The sequence below is a fragment of the Mustela erminea genome, chromosome 15, assembly GCF_009829155.1.
Source record: "Mustela erminea isolate mMusErm1 chromosome 15, mMusErm1.Pri, whole genome shotgun sequence".
NCBI classification, from domain to species: domain Eukaryota; kingdom Metazoa; phylum Chordata; class Mammalia; order Carnivora; family Mustelidae; genus Mustela; species Mustela erminea.
Genome location: NC_045628.1, coordinates 20024143 through 20036950, shown reverse-complemented (window position 1 = coordinate 20036950; position 12808 = coordinate 20024143). Strand labels below are relative to the sequence as shown.

General features: G+C 35.1%; 1 long non-coding RNA gene across 1 annotated transcript in view; it reads right to left on the bottom strand.

The window, feature by feature from the left end:
- Nucleotides 1-555: 555 nt before the first annotated feature.
- Nucleotides 556-12808, bottom strand: part of LOC116574545 — a 109984-nt gene continuing 97731 nt past the window's right edge. The window contains exon 5 of the long non-coding RNA XR_004279368.1: nucleotides 556-1113. This is a non-coding gene — a long non-coding RNA (uncharacterized LOC116574545). The remainder of the gene's footprint in view (nucleotides 1114-12808) is intronic.

Below are 12808 nucleotides of genomic sequence, written 5' to 3'. Positions count from 1 at the left end.
CAAGGACAGTGTCCAAACATAACAGATATTGAATAAAGAGTTGTTGAATCAGTGGGCAATATTTCTTTTTTTTTTTTTTTTAAGATTTATTTATTTATATCAGAGACAGAGAGAGAGTGTGTGAGCGAGCAGGGGGAAGGGACAGAGGAAGAGGGAGAGAGAGACTCTCCAGCAGACTCCTCATTGAGTGAGGAACCTATTCAGGACTCCATCCCACTACCCTGAAACTAGGACTTGAGCCCAAATCAGGAGCTATGTGTTTAATTGACTAAGTCACCTAGACGCCCCAGCAGGTAATATTTCTGAACATCATTATTATCATTATTACCAAACAAAAATTGTTGGATTTTTTTTTCTAAAATACTTTATTTATTTATTTGACAGAGATCACAAGCAGGCAGAGAGAGAAGAGGAAGCAGGCTCCCCACTGAGCAGAGAGCCCAATGTGGGGCTCAATTCCAGGACCCCGGGATCATGACCCGAGCCGAAGGCAAAGGCCCTAACCTTTATGTGTTTACCATTCTCAGCCATCCAAATTGACTAAATGTATAATCCAAAATATCAATCCTTTTTTTAGACAAAAATAATTAAATAATTGCAAATTTCCTTATTAATTCAGGAGTTTAATATAGGATAGAGTTATGTTTTTAAAAACCCTTTAAGTAAATAATAAATGCTTAAATCCTATTTGCCTTTATTTGAGTTTTGAATAGACTAAAAGATACAAATTTTAGTATAGAACAGCAAATATCCATACACACTAAATTCACACAATCCTTTCTCGCAGGTGCTGGAGATGTAGTCGGGCAAAAGAATTCCCTCTCCTTGCAGAGTTCACATTTTATGTAGGGAGGTACACAACAAACAAGTTAAAATACAAAAGAATTAAAACAAGCAAATACAATAGAAAATTTGGGGTAGTTAGTAGTGATGGTACAAGAAACCCTTAAAGAAATAAACACTGATTGGTGACTTTATTATATGGAGTGTTCAGAATTGGTCTCTCTGAAGAGGTGACTGCTGAGCCAAATCCAGAGCAAAATGGCAGTGTTATCTCTGTGAATAAATGGTGGAAATACTTTCTGGATAGAAGGATCAGCCTCTGTAGAAAGCCTAAGGAAAAAAGCAAAGCAAAACAGTTGAGAACATTAATAAAATTATTTTGATTATAACTGAGAAAAATTAAGTTCAAAAATGAGATTTTTAGGCATTGGGAATAATTTCAATATTATTTTTAGTATAATAGGAAGTCAGTGAACATTTTAGTTCTAGAAATGAAGTCATGTTTATTTGTTAAGAGTACAGATTTTAGGAGACAAGGGTAAACACAGAAACACTAGCAGGAAAGCTATTGCAGTTGTTTCGGTGACAGATGACTGTAGCTCTCTGACTAGATTGTACTGATTGTGACAGGTGATGCGAAGTCACTGGGTTTGAGATAGATTTAAAAGTAGGGTTGAAAGGAATTACAAATGAATTGGATGTAAGCACGAGAACAGTAAAGGAATAGTGAGAATCCCCAAGGTTTTTAAGGCAAGCCATTCTATGAAGAGTGTCATAACTAACAGAAGATTAAAGAATGAATACGTGTGTAGTGGTCAGGAGCAGTGGTAGTTGAAATCCAAGAGTTCTTTTTGGACATACTAAATATGATAAGCTTTAAAATTTCCAAGGGAGTTGTCAAGTATTCAGGTGAATATATTATTCTGTGTCGGGGAAAGAGATGGGGGCTAAAGGTTAACATTTTGGGAGTCACTAGCAGAGAGACATGATTAAAGCTGTGGAAGTGAATGCTATCACCTAGGAAGTGAGCGTAAATAGAAAAGGCAAAAGATCTAAAGAGTGTGCCTTAGGCTGTGGCAGCATGTGTACTTTAGGAAGAAAAGGAGAGACCAGCAAAGGAAACTGAAAAAGAAAGGCTGGATGATGGTGGCAAGACAGGGTTATGTGTTCTGTAACTCATTGCCAGAAGTATTTCACGGAATAGAAACTGATCCAGTTTGTCACACTGGTGAAAGATTACATTCTAGAGTGACTAAAAATTAATGCTTGAAAATTTAGCATTTAGGTTAGCATGATAGAAGGAATGCACATTTAATTGGAGTAGGTTAATAAAGGATCATGTGTGATTAAGTATAGACATTGATGAAGAATTATAGTTTTGTTTTGGGTGTTTTGTTTTGTTTTGTTTTGTTTTGGCTGGGAAGATGGGTATACATTGAACAGAAGGTATACGATGACTTAAGTGAGTTCTTTTTTTCCTCTTATAATCTACTATGCTAAAGACAGTTGTTGAACAAATAAAAATATTGTAGAACATAAAAAATAACAACTACATGCTTTTTGTCCTTACTGTTGGGAACTAAAGAGAATCCGGTATACCTTAGAAAGGTTGTCTTTGACTGGAAACACTGACAGGTGAATGAATTTATAAAGGGGATGTACACACACACATACACAGAGGTTAGTGTATATGGACACATTGGAATTCAAGTAGCCTCATAAATTCATAAAACTGATAAGCATGATGATGATAATGAGGATAAGCACTTCTCCACTTTCCTTTTCTAAGTGAAATAAGAAAGATAATTCCCTAAAAGTGAAGAAGAGAGAATTTTATGGTAGTCTAAGGAGTTAGAGATTCTTTAGTTTATTAAATGAGTAGGAGAGTGAATATGATCATAATTTGAAACATCAACAACAACGACAACAAGACAGCATAATTAACTTTTCCCAGCCATTTTTAGCTATATGCAGGTAGAAATTTGGGTATAATCATGGCCAGGGTCTTGACCAGGTAAGCATATGGAAGACAATGACAAGAGAGTTTTGAACATGTGCTGGAGTGATTATATAACACTGGGTTTTGTAATCTAACGTGGATAAGAAGAAGAGGGATAGAAGCAGAGCAAGGGAGGGTGGAAAGTCAATTGATAGGATATCCAAGTAAGGTCAAAGACTCTTTGGAGAAGAGTTAATGGGCAGAGATCTGGGGTTCAAAGAATCTTTGGAGAAGAGTTAATGGGCAGAGATCTGGGGTTCAAAGAAAATGTTACTATAATCTCGGTATCAATAACAAGGCAGTAGTTGATGTCGACAAGGTCTAGAGTAGAATTTGTTGGCTGAAGTCCATTGAAGAAATAGATAGTGCGAGGAGGTCAAGGAATTAAAAATCAAGGGATTGGGATCAACTGACCATGTGACTGAGGAAGCTACAAAGAATAGGCTGTAGGAGCATGCAATAAATATTCCAGCATCTATTTAGGAAAATTCGATGTTTTTGGAGAGAGACCTAAGCTGTTTCTATAAATCATTCTCATTTTCTTACACTTCTTTATGTACACTATTTACTGAAATCCTTAACTGTATAAAAATACTTTAAATACATTCATTTAAATATATTCATTTATTCAATTTTTATAACAAACTTAATAAATAGGGAGCTGTTATGTTAATTTTAGAGAAATGCAAATCAAGACTCACTATTTAACTCTATCTTAATAGAGTCAAATGTAGTTTGTTTGTTTTTAATCTTTGTAGGATACCTGCTTCTTAAAATATTACTGATTAATATTCCTATCGTGTTAAAGTGCTATCTTTCTTTTAAAGAATCATGTTATCTTGGAAGTCAAAGACTTTTGCAACATGGTGCTAATTAAATTAATCTAATTAAATCTTCTCCGAACTCTGAACTCAAATTCCTGCTGCCTTCTTAAAACCTCCACTTGCACATATGAGAATCTCAAACAGTAGGTGTCCCAAAATGCAAATATTTGCTTACAAGATTTGTCCACCACCCACCCACCCACCCATTTCTTCTCCCATTTTAATAAGTGCATCCTACTTTGCTCTTCTGTCCAAGACATAAATCCAGGAACTATCTTTGATTTCTCCATTTCCCTAAGTTTCCACTCAAAGTCTGTTTAAAAAAATATCTAAACTTAGTTAATCTGTCTGCATTGTGATCATCCTAGGCTAGGCCCACATAACAGATTTTCCAAATTTTACATCTTATAACTGGTCCTTCTGATTCCTAATACAATCCATTTATCCCTCATAAGTCTGAATTTGCTTCTTTCTCTCTCTCTCTCTCTCTCTCTTTTTAAAAAAAATGTTTTATTTATATATTTGACAGAGAGATAGCACACGTAGGTAGAGTGGCAGGCAGAGGGAGAAGGAGAAGCAGGCTCTCTGCAGAGCAGGGAGCCTGATGCAGGACTTGATCCCAGGAGCCTGGGATCATGACCTGAACCACAGGCAGTCACTTAACCGATGGAGCCACCCAGGTGCCCCTGAATTGGCTTCTTAAAATATAAATTGAATTATGTATTGCCAACACACTTAGGGGAAAAAAAGCAAACGTTTTTTGCCATGGCCTTAATGTGTTACATAATCTGACACCATCTCTAGGAATTTGCTTGGAAAATTGCCCCTGGCTCATCAGTTTTCACCTACATAGGATTTGAATTAGTTTTTTAAACGTATCTTTGTCTATGTCATCTTAGGACTTCTTACATTTTATTCTTTGCACCTAAAACGTTTTCTCAACTTCATGTTACTTGAATACAATTTTCTCATCTTTGCTCTCTGTTCTTCAATATCATCCTTTTAGAAAGACTTGTAAAACCCTATTTAATGAATTCTGTAAACATTGTTCTTTATCACACACATAAAAACACAATAATAATACCAAGATCTACAAAGAAGAAAGAAAACTTACCCATAAGCCCACTACTTAGATAAATATTGAAGAGCATCACTTCTGTGTACAGTGTTTAAAAGGAGAAGCACAGAAAATATATTCAGATTTAATAAACATATACTATTATGCAATATGAGTATTTTATTCACTATTTACACAATTCTACATTTTCAACCTGCAGTTTCTCTTCAAAATATTTATGTCTTCTTCATTACAGAAGAAATAAAAATAAAAACTCATAAAAGCCAATTTATAGAAATGAGAGTCCTCAAAGGCAAATTTCTATTTCAAAAAACATAGAAAACTTTGTTCTCATCTCTAAATTCTTAAAGAATTTTGTAACAATCTATGATAGTATGAGCTAAATCAGACAAATCTAAATCAGACAAGGACTCCACGAAATAAAGAGAACTATAAGCCATATCTCTGATGAACGTGGATGCAAAAATTCTCAACAAAGTACTAGCAAATCGAATCCAATAGTATAGTACGAGAATCATTCACCATGATCAAATTATATATATTACTGGGCGCCTGGGTGGCTCAGTTGGTTAAGCAACTGCCTTCGGCTCAGGTCACGGTCCCGGAGTCCCAGGATCGAGTCCCGCATCGGGCTCCCAGCTCCATGGGGAGTCTGCTTCTCCCTCTGACCTTCTGGCCTCTCACGCTCTCTCTCACTGTCTTCTCTCAAATAAATAAATAAAATCTTTAAAAAAAAAAAAATTATATATATTACTGGGTTACAAGAGTGGGTCAATACTTACAAATCAACCAGCATAATATACTACATTTATAAAATAAAGGATAAGAACCATCTGATCCTCTCAATAGATGCAAAAAAAAAAGCATTTGACAAAGTACATCTATGCTTGATAAAAACCCTCTACCAATTAAGGATAGAGAGAATATAGTTCAACATAATAAAGCCCATATATGAAAAACCAACAGCTAATATCATCCTTAATGGGGTAAAACTGAGAACGTTTCTCCACAGTCAAAAAGACAAGGATGTCTACTCTCATCATTGTTATTTAACAGGTACTGGAAGTCCTAGCCTTAGCAACAAAAAGAAATTTAAATAAATAAATAAATAAATAAATAAATAATAGGCATCTAAATCATCAAGGAAGAAATCAAACTTTCACTATTGACAGATCACATGATACGTTATATAGAAAACCCAAAACACTTCACTGAAAGATTCCTAGAACTGATATATGAACTCAGTAAATCACAGGATGCAAGATCAATGTACAGAAATCTGCTGCATTTCTGTACACCTATAATAAAGCAACAGAAAGAGAAATCGAGGAATTGCTCCTATTCACAATTGAAACAAAAATGATAAGATATTTAAGAATAAACCTAACCAAAGAGGTAAAGAATCTGTACTCTGAATACTACAGAGCACTGATGTAATCGTAGATGACACAAAGAAATGGAAAAACACCCCATGCTCATGGATTGGAAGAACAATCTTTGCTTGTCTATACTACCCAAAACTGTATGTGTTTACCTTCTGCCCTGCAAACTTTTTAAATGGATTTATTAGCCCTAGATCTTTCTTGTGGATTCTTTTCCACTTTCTATACATAGGACCATGCCATCTGTGAGTAGAGATTTTAAAAAATTTATTCCTTTATAATTTGAAAACCTTTTCTATCTCTTGCTTGTCCAATTGCTCTGGCTAGAATTTCCAGTAGTATGTTGAATAGCAGGTGGTGGAAGAGGATATTCTTGTCATATTCTTGATATTAAGGGGAAATTTTTCAGTTTTTCAGTGTTGAGTATGATGCTAGCTATGGGTTTCTCATAGATGTCCTTCCTGATTTGGAGGCTCTTTTTTTCTTAAGCTTCTGAGTGTTTGTGTTATGAAGTATTGTTGAATCTTTTTTTCAAGTTACTTCATCAGTTGAGATGATCAAAAGTTGAGACTCTTACCCCATTCCATTAATGTGATATATCATATGGTATTAATTTTCTTACATCAAGTCACCCCTGCATTGTTTTTTTTTCTTTTTTTTTTTTAAAGGATTATTTATTTATTTATTGGACAAACAGAGATCACAAGTAGGCAGAGAGGCAGCCAGAGAGAGAGGAAGGGAAGCAGGCTCCCTGCTGAGCAGAGAGCCTAATGTGGGGATCTGTGATCATGACAAAGGCAGAGTCTTTAACCCACTGAGCCACCCAGGCACCCCTCACCCCTGCATTTTCTGGATAAATTCCACTTAGCCATGGTAAATAATAATTTTTTATATCCTTTTAGATTTGGTTTGCTAGTATTTTTTTTTATCAATTTTGACTCTGCATTTATAAACTGTATTTATAAGAGAAAAGATCTGTACATTTCTTTTTCTAGATAATGTTAGCCTTATAGAATGACATATTTCCTTCTCTTCACATCTTTTTTTGGAAAAGTTTGAGAAGGATTTCTGTTAATTTTTCTTTAAATGTTGAATAGAATTTTACCAGTGAAGCCATAGGGTCCTGGACTTCTTTTTGTTGGGAATTTTTGGTTAGAGATTCAGTCTGTTTACTTATTTTAGGTCTGTTGAAATTTCCACTTCCTCTTAAGCCAGTTTGGGTAATTTGTGCAATTTTCAGAAGCTTTCGCATTTCATCTGGTATGTCTAATTTGTTGGCATACAAATCTTTATAAACCTTTCCACAGTGTCCCACAAATTATCAGTTCTACTTTTGTCATTTGTTCAGTATAGAAAATTCTTATCAATCTGTCTTTGATTTCACTGATTTTATGTTCTGTGTTCTGCTGAATTCTATCAAGTACAATGATTTGTATTAATAATTAAATATAATTATTCAGTACAATGATTTAAGTACACCAACAATGATTTCTTGGTGTCAAATTTTAAATTTTTAATTATGTAATGTCCCTTTTTTCCAGAGGTATTTTCTTTTTTTTTTTTTTTTAAAAGATTTTATTTATTCAATTGTCACAGAGAGATCACAAGTAGGCAGAGAGGCAGGCAGAGAGAGACAGGAGGAAGCAGGCTCCCCGAGGAGCAGAGAACCCGATGCGGGACTCGATCCCAGGACCCTGAGATCATGACCCGAGCCGAAGGCAGCGGCTTAACCCACTGAGCCACCCAGGCGCCTACCAGAGGTATTTTCTTTGTTGAAATGTATCCTTTTATTCACTCTTTCTTATATCATTTAATTTTTTTTTACTAATTCTGACTTGGCTACCCTTGAGCCTACTTGTGTTGTCACATTTATTTCTGTTGATTTTGAATCTCATTTATTTTATTCTATATATGTTAGATTTTCCATATAAAAGAACCCTGGCATGAAAGTTATGTTACTTCTTTCCACAGAACATTGTTTTCTATTAGAAAAATAGCATAAGAAAACTGAATAGTTAGATCCATTTGGAACTGAACTAGGTCAGGGCTGGGTTGTATGTTTTGTTGACCCAAGTTCACTTGTGGCTTTAAATGTCTTGATGAAAGAACTGTTGGATAATTGTCTCTGCTTCTTCAGCCCAATACCCTATCCACAAATGTCACCTAAGCCCTCAACATGCTCAAGGGTCAGAACATCAGATGGGGAAACCAGTCATGTGTTCTAATCTGGTCACAAGGCCATTAAAAGCTTCCTTTCTTTTATTTTCACCAGCAGAGTCCTCTTACAGATGGCAATCCTGACCTCCTACGAGTGTTCAGAATCATACATGTACATCAACAGGAAAATAGCTATTGCTTTCACTGTGTGCAGGGGTCTGGTGCAAATTTCCATATCCTAAACAGAAGAAAACATCCTCTTTAGTTTTCTGATGTCCATTTTTTTCTCATATTTTAACATCTCTAACAATGGAATACATCTGAATCCTTGATATTGCACAACTACGGTTGGTTATCATTCAAACATAATTATATCAGCCATGCGTGTCTATGGATGTACAAACTAGGACATGACTTTTCATATTTTTGACATTTCAACTGAACTGTTATTGATGCTATATGTCTGCTGTATTTAATTGCTTCTCAAATGTTTTTGAAAGATGACATTATAAATTGGATTGAAATACTAAGTCATTTTAATTCAGAAAGGTACTAAAACAAAGGAGGGACAACAACTTTTACTAGTGAAGCAAATAATCATCGTCAGAATAATGATTACAATTTGGTAATTTATTTCAAGAAACAAAAACAAGTACTTAATGAAAACCAAGGACAAGGGTGTCTGGGTGGTACCATTGGTTAGCATCTGACTTGGTTTTGACTCTGGTCGTGATCGCCGGGTGAGATCAAGCCCTACACTGAGCTCCACACTCAGCACCGGGCTCCTAACTTGGCTTGAGTTTCTCTCTTCCTTGCCCTGCTTCCTCGTGCTCTGTCTCTCTCTCTCAAATAAATAAATCTTTAAAAAAAAAAAAGTAAGTAAAAAGAAAGAAAAAGAAAGGGGAAGGGAAGGATAGAAAAGGAAAAGAAAGGAATGGAAAGCCAAGTAATGCCCACAAGCAGATAAAACTTTATTTTGTTACTGAGATATGTGAAAAATATGGACTATTACAAACTGAGCAAAGATAGTCAAGACAGGAGAATTAGTCAAATCCCACAGAAGAGATGATAGATATTTTAAAGTAATATGAGGCTGATCACATTTTGCTTAGGACTGTCATTAAAACATGAATATCAAATTTGACAGTGGCTTCTTGTCCCTTACACAAAAGGGATTTAAAATTTAGATAAATGTGAATCTATTGAGGGACAGATAAAAAGGTGATTTTAGAAATAAGGAAAAGGGGCACCTGGTGGTTCAGTGGGTTAAAGCCTCTGCCTTAGGCTCAGGTCATGATCCCACGGTCCTTGGATCGAGCCCTGCATCAGGCTCTCTGCTCAGCAGGAATCTTGCTTCTTTCTCTCCTCCTGCCTCTCTGCCTACTTGTGATCTCTGGATGTCAAATAAATAAATGAAATATTTTTTAAAAAATAGAAATAAGGAAGAATTGGCATCTAAATTTATAGAATAGGGGGTCAGTGTCTTGGAAGACTTCTGGGAAAAAATAACCGAAATAATATTTTAAGAAAAAAACAGATGGGACAATATTTCAAGAAATGCTATATCACCAAGAGTTTTTGGATTGTGCCAACAATCCTTTGATGGAATAAAATGTCATATTATGTGGGGAAAGATGTTATTGATGACAATAAGTAGTAAATGACTAAAAACAGCCATTTTAAAAAATTTACTTTTTATGTGTATATGCACAAGAATTACAATGTTAAAAAGATAAACACTTTCAATAACTATAAAATAAATTTTAAGTAATAAAGGATAGCATTAAAGTTTAATTTATAGACATTTTTTCTTGATGTATAAAATAATGTTAATTTTTAATATTTATAACACCTTGGATTTGACTAAATGCTGCATAAACTAATATGTTAAATACCTGAAGAAGGTTTTCTCAATATCCTTGATAATGTGAAATTACCTGTTAAATAAATAATAATGTGCATATATGAATAATGTACATATACACTTCATATTATCTTTTACAATTAAATTTCCTATATTAAGTCACATTTTCTTTCTTTTTTGAAAGATCTTATTTATTCATTTGAGAGAGAGAGAGAGCATGAGTACAAGTAGGGGGAGAAGCAGTGGGAGAGAAAAAGGAAGAAACAGACTTTGCTGAGCAGGGAGCCCAGTCTGGGCATCCATCCCAGGCCCCTGGGATCATGACATGAGCTGAAAGCAAATGCTTAACTGACTGAGCCACCCAGGCACCCTTAGTCATATTTTTCTGTTGTTTATTAATACCCATCCCAACCATATTAGCCCCAGAATTTAGCACCTTGCTGGTACATCGCAGTTGCTTTGGAACTACGTATTTAGTGAATGAATGCACATAGTATGGAGGTTTGCTGAGGATGGAAAACCACTCAGATGGAGAGAAGAGTGAAAGTAAATATATGTGTCTTTCATGTACTGGGTTGAACTCTAGAAGAACCTATAGAGTTCAGAACTTCTAGAAGATATTGACATGATGACGAAAAGCTAAAATTAGGAGACTGTGTAGAAAATGAGGGCTTAAAACAATATTCAGTTTTTGTTTTGAATGTAACATGTATATGGTATCTGTATTATTTTATAACCCTGTTTTTCAAAAAAAGTTAGTAGTAAATTAAAATCATTAATCTACACTCACCTCACTATAAAAATTCTCTAATTATTATGAAATTTCATTGGGAGATTTTTAATAGTTTCACAATATTTTAGTGATTGTGTGATTCCACAGAGTAACCCAAGGAGGAAGACTTGTTCGGACTTCTAAAATGGAGGGTTTTTTTTTTTTTTTTTTAAGTTTTTATTTTTTAATTAATTTTTATCTATTTATTAACATATAATGTATTATTAGCCCCAGGGTGCAGGTCTGTGAATCTCCAGGCTTACACACTTCACAACACTTGCCATAGCACACACCCTCCCCAGTGTCCATAACCCAACCACCCTCTCCCTACCCCTTTCTCCCCTGGCAACCCTCTGTTTTGTGAGATTGAGATCTCTTATGGTTTGGTTTGTCTCCCTCCCAATCCCATCTTGTTTCCTTTTTTACCTTTCCTACCCCACAAACTCCCCACTTTGTCTCTCAATTTCCTCATATCAGGGAGATGATATGATAATTGTCTTTCTCTGATTGACTTTAAAATGGTGGTTTTAATATTGTTTGAGTCAAGCACTTCCATTTCTTATTTGATGAAGTGCATCCAACTTAATTTTATGCAAAACCATGATGCACTTGCATATCTGAATCAGCTCATGTTTCATTTGTTCAGTGGGCTTTAAAAATTAATTCAACCAATATTTGTTTATACTTATATCAAACAAGTACCAGGAACTGCTGTTAAAATGGAAAATAGGAAAACAAAGTTTCTCATTTCACAGTAGTAAGACAACATCAATAAAGTCATAAAAGTCATGGTACTTTTTATTTTAAAGGTAACTAAGTATCTGAGAAAGATAACTGGTGAGTGAGAGTCTACTTTACTTAAAACATATGCCAGGAAAAGTCTCCCAGTGAAATTTCATAATTCAACAGACATCTAAAGGATAAAAAACATAAAGCTACAGGACGAGGCAGGTATGGAGTTGTTTCCAGCCTCACGTGGATAAACGTCCCAATATGAGAAAAACCTTCTATGTTCAAAGAACTTCAAGAGGATCAAGCTAGAGAACAATAAGCTAAGGAGACATTGCAAAAGTTGGGTTACCGAGAAAATGATCACAAAGCAGAGAGAATCGGATGTTAAAACCATCATACAGATTTTTGCAACATTCAGTAGCACTTCAGCTGTTCCTTAATAGGAAAAAGTCTGAGAAGACTAAAATATCTATCGTTGAAGCAGATTTAAGTAGAAACAATAATTGAACACAACAAATAGCTTCTAAGGCAGTCAGATGTCAATGAGAACAGAAGCTCATCGAGCTAAGTGTAATTTTTTTGCACTCCACTTCTCCTCTTGGGCATTTACTATTTCTTCTATGGAGAAAGAAACTGATGAGAATCTGGACAGATAAAGGCTTCTGGGAGACAGAAGCTAGAATTGTTTAAGCAATCCAACGGGAGATACAAGCTGCAGTTTAAGGTTATCAAAGCAGCCAAGTCCTAAGTGACCAAGATATAGGAGGTAAGGGAATGCAGAGAAGCAGGCCTGATACTCATATCAGTTTTCCCCTTCAAAGAGTTAGCGAATTAAATTGCAAAGACAGAAAGTTTACAAAGTCTAGAATAGTTAAGATAGCTAGGATTTTGCTATTGTGAACATGGAAGCAATAGATCAATTTCTACGGATTATTTGCACATTTATTAGTTGACATATCCCTCAGTTGTATATTGATTCAGAGAGCACCTCCGTCCCTATATCCTGTACTGTTTTCCTTAAGTGTAACTTGCATGATCACCCTATTTAAGATGACAGCCTTTCCCCTTCTGTGCTTTATTCTCTTCACAGCAATTAGCATTATCTAATATGCTATATATTTCATCTATTTTATGTATTACTTTTTTTCATCCATTCCAGAGATTTTGTTGGGTTGTGTTAGTGCCTGGCAAAATTCATGTCCTTCCTGGAACTCTAG